General features: G+C 31.9%; 1 long non-coding RNA gene across 7 annotated transcripts; it reads right to left on the minus strand.

The window, feature by feature from the left end:
- Window positions 1-675: 675 nt before the first annotated feature.
- Window positions 676-4,538, minus strand: LOC117910632. 7 transcript variants are annotated; one of them, XR_004650723.1, is made up of 8 exons: window positions 4,407-4,538; window positions 3,781-3,889; window positions 2,731-2,808; window positions 2,526-2,601; window positions 1,889-2,444; window positions 1,228-1,722; window positions 851-986; window positions 681-743 (listed from the first exon to the last, which is right to left on the minus strand). It is a non-coding gene; the product is annotated as an uncharacterized LOC117910632 (long non-coding RNA). The 7 variants fall into 7 exon arrangements; XR_004650722.1 differs by having other exon boundaries at window positions 851-1,722; window positions 1,889-2,041; window positions 2,138-2,444; window positions 4,407-4,537; XR_004650724.1 differs by having other exon boundaries at window positions 1,623-1,722; window positions 4,407-4,535.
- Between the last annotated feature and the right edge of the window lie 3,679 nt (window positions 4,539-8,217).

Consider the following 8,217-nt stretch of genomic DNA (forward strand, 5'->3'; position numbering starts at 1 on the left):
ACAGTTCAAGCGGATGCATTACTAGATCATTAAATTGCCTAGCAACAGGTGAACGACCAGAGGTACATTCACATTAGAAGCTTGATGAAACATCTTAAACCAACATCAAAATCCTCAACTGAAAAGTCAGAATAAGATACAGACTGAGCCATTAATCAATTTGAAAATCCAGGAGAACTACGGGATTTAACACGTATGATTAAACTATCAATACAATAAAAGAAAAGGCTCAAATTTACACACTAATTCAAGTAGAAAGGTAATTTTCCATGTATATTGGGAACGAAACCTAGTTATCCCCACAGCAACAGTGCACTTCTGAATCTGAAATATTAGATAAATAATCAATCGTACTCCTCATAAAAAAAAAAAACCTTAAAGTTGTAATATAATTACAATATAGTATAGGCAATGCACGTGAATAAATACTTGGATCACAAGTCAATATGGTGAATGTAGGAAGCACCCTTGCTCCATAGGTTGCAATTAAAATATATTAAGTATTTACAACTAAAGTCGGCCTCATCCTTATCAATTATAACTAGAGAACATTGTGAATCAATTCAGACAAAACATGGTACAGATACAAAAAGGACTGCCAATGGCCACAGGACTTTCAGTTTCCATGCGCTAAGGGGTTGATCGTACCTGAATCTCTTGCAAGCCTAAGGCTCCCCAATGGATGTGGCTATCAAATCACTCCCACCCCTACCCAAGGTAGTAACTGCACCAGATTTCCAACCCTGGAATTACAAGAATATAAATCATATTCCTACAACTCGTGCGCATAAAATCCAGTTACTGGGAATTGAAACCATTAAACTTCATAGCAGGAACCTTTCCAACAAACCAGTAACTATGGGAATTGCAGGACCATTAATCCAATCATTATATAACCTCTTTGCAACAGCTGGGTAAGTTGCTTCCGATATGTCTACATTTGTGAAGTCATCCGTGGTTATAAAGCCAATATCAAACACATCGTACTGCAATGAATTATGTAAAAGCATAATCAACTATTATTAGAATGGGTGTTAACCTCCTTCCAGCAAGCAAAATAAAGAATAAGCCTGCATGTAATGCATTGGAAGAAACATAGGTCCAGTATGAATGAAGTTGAAAGAAAAATCTATCGTACCGAACAAAATTCGTAAACATAGATGACAAAGATGGCTTCTAAAACAAACTTAAAAATTCCAGCTTCACCTCTCATATAGCAATAATTACCTTGGCCAAATAGTATGCTGAATAGAAAGCAAGTTCTTCAACCTAGGCAATAGTTTCTCATATTGCATGGCTCTCATAGAACTACACACCTGCAAAGAGGTCATGGAGTAACCTCTTTAGCTCAACCAAATTTCATATACCACTGTATTTTTTTAAGTTGTTGATAAATTAATCTAAAACCACCTAACAGAAGTGGGGGCACAACCCAAATATATCGGAAGTATGCAATGGGTGCCCAAAGTAAAAATGGTAAACCAAAAAAAACCAATTATGATGTATCTATAAAGTTTTTAGAGAGCTCTGGTATTGGGCATGCCTAAATTTACAAACAAAAAGCAAAATATGAACAGTTATATTATAAAGTCTGAGTGATGATGAGAATGTCGTATGATCACATCCTTTTCTCTAGCAGCCACGATTCTGAAGTGTAACATTGCTCCTATTTTTGTCATGGTGTCTTCATGGTTGTCAACAATTATGTTTTCTAATTGTCGCCTGCAATTAAGAAGAATAATAATAATAATCGTGAGAATAAAAAGAAGGGAAAAGAAGGTGACATGAAGCTAAGAAGTAGTTTTATCTAAAACAAACAAAATATAGTAGATCATAATAGTGCAACCTAAAACTGATTTGAGCATCACAATAGCATAGAGGGTTCCACCTTCTGATTATGGATTGCTGCCACCACCAGCCCCACTCTCAGGCAAGTAAGGTGACATCAATGACCTTCCCTGTTCCAAGTGGCCTTTATTAATCACACTTAGCCTTGCTGATGCACTTAACATAGGCCAATTTGTGGCTATGCTCAACCTTTCTTGTAAGACAAAAGACAATAAGCATGAACAATAAAATTAATGGAGCATCATGGAATAAAAGACAAAGGGATGGTTAGAAGTTCAAAAAATCCCACCATATTATCCTGACAAATGTTTCCACTATTGTCCCAGTGTGCATTATCGCGTTAGCATAAATTGGTGCATAGTGGCAAACACTATTAACAAACAAATAAAGCAAACCATGATTATATACAGACATGTTGTCTTTCCTTTCTCTTTGACATTATCTTTTATATTTAGTAGTTCATAAATTGCAACTAACAAAAGTGGCACAACCCTCATATGTCACATTCGACATGCCTTCATGACCTCTCTATCATTGTTTGCCACATTCGTGACCAAGGTAACGACCAGCCTCAATCAATATAAATGCATCTTGTCCTGTACAAGACACACCAAAATCATGGGCTGGTTTGAAAAAACTTCAAAAAAACCAAACACTAAAGTATTGGTTGTGCTTACCTCCGCAATTGAATGTGCTAGTGTGGCCCCATTCCAATGTTGCATGTACTTGATTGCGAACATGCCACAATCATATCTACACCACCAATTGAATTACACCAATCATATGCATACATCAAGCATAAAATACAAATACATCACTACCACATAGTTGATGATACATAAAAGTATAACAAATAGAAGTGGGAAGCAAATATAAGCATACCTCTCTTTCAAGTACCCCTCCCTTTTTCCGACTTTGCTCATGCCATTGACAATTTTCATCCATAAGAAATAACCTATACTACAAAACACGAATAGATAAAAAAATGTCATTGCTTATCATTTTCAGCTATAAATGAATATAGTTGTTTAAAATTCAAAGTAAAAAAACTTAGAATTCAAAATATAAATATTTATAGAAAATTTCTATTTCCATCTCATGATTAATCAGCTCCTAATATCTCCTCCTTAACATCCTGAAATGGTTATATTAACTTCTGAAGCACTACAATATTTTTCATATTAAAGTGAATGTAAAATCATAAAGATAGTTGTTTAGGTGAATAATTAAAGCATAACCAACTTGGATAATTTCTAATTTCATAATTATTATTGCCATTTGGACTAATACTTTTTAAACATAAGAGCAAGCTAATAGAAAAAAATAAAATAAAACAACACATTTTATATAGTCCTAAAAGAAATCCATAATGAACTTTAAGAATTCAAAAGGGGTTGAAAATTAAAGTAAACAAATATGGAAGAAGTTGGGTATTATGGCTATATATAAAAAAAATAAAAAATGGATCCCTCTAGAAGGCCAAACAAAACATTTTTCAGTAGGCATCGAATCCCACAAAATAGGTAATATCATATACACATCTTCAAGAGTCTCATTTATTTATTCCCTTATACCTTATCTCATTTATTTATACCCTTATTCAATATACTAAATCTCCTCATATACATTCGATGGTCCAAATTTCAAATTCTGAAATTCAATAATTGATTTTGGCACCTTGGAATTTTGCAAAAATAAATTCTTTATTTTCTAAAAAAGAATATATATATATTATAAGGTATATTTATTTTACACCCTTCAAAACACGAGAGCCATACTTGACAAATTAGTAGGAGAGTCCATTATTCAAAACTACCTCATTGCAATGAGAAATCAAACTATTGATTTCCTGACATATATAATCCAAAGGAAGGTATATCATTCATAAAAATTAAATCACAACATCCAAAGATGTTGAAGCCAACAGCATACCTCCAGACGAAGGAGCCATTAATGTTACTGAAGTTCGTGTTCAAAAGAGCTTCCAAAGTGCTTGAGGAATGTTTTGATCCCACTCTCAGCCAACACTCAAAGAATAAATCTAATCATGAAACATTAAAGCCAATCATAAAAGAGTCCAACTCAACTTATAGAGCCTTCATCCCATGGAAACAAAATATAATGGATTAGTATTACATACAATAAACAAATCACCTAGATTAGTTTTTGTATATGATAAAAAAAATCAGGAAAAAAGAAAAAGAAAAAGAAAGAAAAGAAAACACACTAGGACAAACAAGCAAACCAGAAGGTTAATAGTTGAGATATGATGAACTTTTCCTTGAAATCATCGCTTGCTCACACATCACACCGTCTCATTTACCACACGGTTGAAAAGATGGCAACAAGGAAATCAGAAGAGGAGAAAATAGAATGGATCCACAGATAGTGATTCTCTTTGGGCGTTTAATTTTTTCACTGCATCATGACTAACTGGAAGAAGATAGGGCCAATTTCTTTTTCCTTGAGAAATTCATTTGGTTTTACTAAGAGTGGAGGAAACACGTGAAAAAGGAAAAAAAAAAAGTGTACAAGAAGATGCATCGTCTGAAGGTTACCTCATAATCCAGAGTCTTGCAACTTCCAACAAAAAAGAGAGATGAAAGGTTTCTTTGAATCTCCTCTTGTTCAACGGGAAGAGTGAAGGAGATGCAAGGGTAAAGAGTCACATTAATGGACATACAGACTTTTTCACAGTTGACGGGAGTGAATTTGAAACAGCTTTATTGGAAAGTGTTAGTCTTCCAAACAAGCAAATAATTTATTGGGACTTTAAACGTTGATGGGATGACTCATGGGTCAGTGGCATGTACATTTACTACTGTCTGGAAATGACAACAGCCTGTAAGTCTTTGACCAAAAAGTGGTTCCTCTATTAGATTTTAGGACTTACGTGAATTTGATTTAAAATTGCCCTGGATAATATTAGTTAGCCTTTGTGAATTTGGCCTGAAATGTTAGTTGTTGAAGTTATTTTTAGGGGTTTTTTTTTTTATGAATTTGGTTTTAAATTAAAGTAATAATTTTATTAGTAAAGACATTAGAAGTCATTTGAAGAAAGCAAAGCAGGAAAAAGTACAATACCATCTGTATATATAGTTTATCTGAAAAATCATTTCCTCCTAATTGAATAAGCAAAGAAAAATATATTTATCACATCCCAAATATCATGATGAGAATTATCACACTTGTTCCACTATGATATTGCTCCAAACCTTTTCCATGTGGGCATTTAGATTTTATTGGTTTTGTTATGGTTTCACTATTTTGTAGCATTCGATTTTATAGTTTGTTGTTGTGTTAAAGTATTTTGATTTTACGAATATATTGGATCATATCGAAAAATATCGATGGAACAATAATTAATCAAATATTAAAAATTTATAAAAAGCAATATAAGAAGACCGGTCCAACCGTCGACCGGTCACCATTCCGGTCCGATCCGGTCATTTGGACCGAATGGAGATTCAAGGGAACCGGTTGATTCCAATAATTTTAATTTTTTTAAAAAAAATTACAAAATAAAAACATTAGCCTCTCATTGTAAGCATGAAAGGAAGGATTCCATGTTGGGCCTGTCTTATGACACAGCCCACATGCCCACTCCAATTACTGTGGGCTTTTTTTTTAGCCCACAAGACCATGCCAAGCCAATGCTGAGGATGACTTTTATAGGAGTCATTTGACTCCTTGTTCTTCTCATTTTCCGATGTGGGATTGCTAAATATCAATGAAAAAAAACATAACAAAACTCCACCAAGAGGATTTGAACCTTGGACCAATCTTTTACTATAGTCCACCTAAGACACCACTCGGCTACATGCATTTTATTAACTAATATGCCAAACAAAACAATATATATTAGATTTTAAATTTTTTTATAATATTAAATAAAAATAATATAATATTTTTAAAAATTATGAAATTAGTTTAAATTTTCATTTTTTTTATATATTCACATTTAAATATTAAACATATTTCATTTAATAAAATTTAAAATATTAATATGATTTAATTTCATAATATCAAAGATATAAAATAATATTATTGATGTTTAATTTATTCATATATATTTTAAAATTTTTATAATTATTTTTAATTTTAAGAATATATAAATTATATATTTATGACGTCACCGGTTCGATAGCGGTTCGACCGCCGGTCCGACCAGTGAACCGTGAACCGGTAACTTTTCCGGTTCGATCACCGGTCCGGTTCTGAAAACATTGGTAAAAATACATATATTATAATTGAGATATGAAGAAATTGGTATATGAATAATATAATTTATGATATTTTATCATGTGATATTTGAAAATATATTTAATATTTCTTGATTTTAAAAATAACTTTAATACTAAAATGATAATTATCTATCTTATAATATATATATATATATATATATAGTAGATTTTCTGTTCATTCTTTATTTGTTGCTTAAGCTTGAAGTCATTGCACAACTTAATCCCTTCAGCTGTGACAATGCTTATAATCTCACCATAGGTTAGCTTATCATAAGGGATTTGACCATTATACTGTTCCCTTATCTTGATCCTAATTCTCTCAGAGAAAAGCTTGGGTAATCCTGAGACGAATTTTTCTTTCCAAAAAGACTGGTTACAATCTGACCTAAGCATGACTTTGGTTAGGAAGACTTCCTTATACCACCTAAAATCATGAAGCTTAGGACACTTAAGGTTGGTCAAGAGATCTGCAGTTTTATCCTTAATTTTTGCAGGATCTCCAATGAAATGCTTGGATATAGAGTAGATTAGAGTAGCCACTGCATCCTCTATATCTTGGCCATCTTCGTCCTTAACAACTTCACTATTCTCATTAATCCTATAGGCTTTAAGGATACTATTTTTATCATCGAAAGTAAGATAATTATCCCACCAACCCTTAAGCTGACCTGTAAACCCAGCAACAATGGTCTGAGCTACAGCATGATCTGGCAATCTATTGTTTAACTTATAGGCTGTACTTACCATGGTCATTTCTTGAAGCTTAGTGAGTATGTTATACTCGGTCATACCGTCTATGTTCCATTCATAGATAGTACCACTGGTGTATGAGGCTTGAGTATACTGATTTCTTTCCTCAAATTGCATGTCAGGAAATGTAGGTCTAGGATAGTAATTCCTAGTCTTAAAGGTTTCTAAATTGTTAATAATTTGATTATGGGGTTCCTCAAACATCTTAATTAGTTCATCAGCTTCTTCTTCTGAACTAATATCGCCTTTAACCATATTGATTCTCATATGAGGTTGAACAGTCAAAGGGGCGACAAGATTATCCTTAATCTTCTGATTAATCCTATCAACAAAGGCTTGGTTGATTTGGGGATTTTCTTGGAATTCCTTAGAAAATTCAAAGGACTCAGTGCTCTTAGTGTTATTAACACGCTTACTAGGATAATCTGGATATTCCTCTTGTTTGAAGAGTTCAAACCAAATCCAAAACTTAATATTTTTCTTTTCTTGTCTTAAGTAGGCATAAAATTCTTCTTGGTAAATGGTTCTAATGACCTTAGGGACGGTGCTAAAGAACCAATCATTTCTTTGCTTATTGACTTCAGAATAGAAGTCTATATATATATATATATATATATATAGTTATTATATTTGTATTTAATTCATGATTTTTGTGTTTTCAATAATAAATTAAATGAAATTTAAAAGTAAATAACTAAATTAATGTCTTTATTAAAATTTTATTTTAGTATTTTAGTTTTCAAAATATATATAAAATGTAGGTCTACTTATTAAGTAAAGACATGTTGGCCCAATGGTGCAAATGTTGGTTTTGTACTTGAAAGACCCATGTTGGAACCATAGGACAATTATCAGGATCCCCATAACCAAAAATTTGAGGATATATCAACAATGCATCCTCATTTTTTAAACCTTGTTGTGGTTCCATTATTTTGTACCCTCTATATTTTATATTTTGATTTTTGATTTTATATTTTAAATTTTTTTTCTTTTATACCATAATCTCATTATTTTATATCCTAATCATTTTTTACCTTTATTTTATTTATTTAAATCATATTTATCATATATTAAGGCCTCCAAATTCAAAATTTAATATGATCTTATATCAATATGGTTGACTTTTCACTTTAAATCCTATTAAATCATATATTAAAGCCTCCAAATTCAAAATTTAATATGATACTATATCATTATGGTTGACTTTTTTACATCATAAATCTTTTAAATCTTAACATACAAGGAAAACCATTCATCTAACAACAACGAGAAATATATCTTATTATTTGAAATTTCATCAATTACCTCTTTTTTTTTTTTTGGTTATTTTCACTTCCCTCTCCTTTCACTCAAATCACTTACTATAAAAAGCAAT

This window comes from Vitis riparia, chromosome 3, assembly GCF_004353265.1.
Source record: "Vitis riparia cultivar Riparia Gloire de Montpellier isolate 1030 chromosome 3, EGFV_Vit.rip_1.0, whole genome shotgun sequence".
Classification (NCBI taxonomy): domain Eukaryota; kingdom Viridiplantae; phylum Streptophyta; class Magnoliopsida; order Vitales; family Vitaceae; genus Vitis; species Vitis riparia.